The sequence below is a fragment of the Galeopterus variegatus genome, unplaced genomic scaffold, assembly GCF_000696425.1.
Source record: "Galeopterus variegatus unplaced genomic scaffold, G_variegatus-3.0.2 Scaffold8263, whole genome shotgun sequence".
NCBI lineage: Eukaryota > Metazoa > Chordata > Mammalia > Dermoptera > Cynocephalidae > Galeopterus > Galeopterus variegatus.
In genome coordinates this window covers 81,212-81,876 of record NW_007734374.1, presented here as the reverse complement: position 1 = coordinate 81,876, position 665 = coordinate 81,212, and positions in this window count along the sequence as shown.

Below are 665 nucleotides of genomic sequence, written 5' to 3'. Positions count from 1 at the left end.
CCCTGACTCTTAGTTCGAGATTTCATGAAACATGAGATATTTAGCATATAAACCTCCCTATTGCTTCATATACTGCTATAAATGAGGATATACAATTTAAAGAAACTGTATTTGGTCTTGGTTTGTTGGAGGTGGAGATGAAGTCCTAGAAATGTACTGAGGGTAGTGAAGCTCAAATTGTTCACAACTAGCAAGAATAAATTCATTTATAGATTGAATTAAATAAAATCATATAAGGACCTGAGGTGAGCAACAATAAAGTAAGGTAGACCATGAATAATCATAGCAAGAAAGAAGAAAGATTTCTAATATTCATTGTGTGATGGGAGGGTCCACTGAGCTTTCTGCTTCTGAATCTTTCATCTCCATAGCTTTGCCCTCATGAATTGAGTTTACTATGTGATTACAATAGTACAAAATACAGTAATGCTAAAGAGCTCCATTCTCAAATAGTGTCAATTCTATTGCTAGAGAAAAAAATTATAATTGAGAAATTGGAAATTCATTTAATAAATATTACTGAAAGCCTATAGTATGTAAGAAAAAGAAACAACAAAATGAAGAGACAACAAACAGAAAAGTGCAAACTATTTACCAGACAAGGGATTAATATCCAAAATGTACAAGGATTTTAAGCAACTTAAGCAACTCAACAGCAAAAAAAA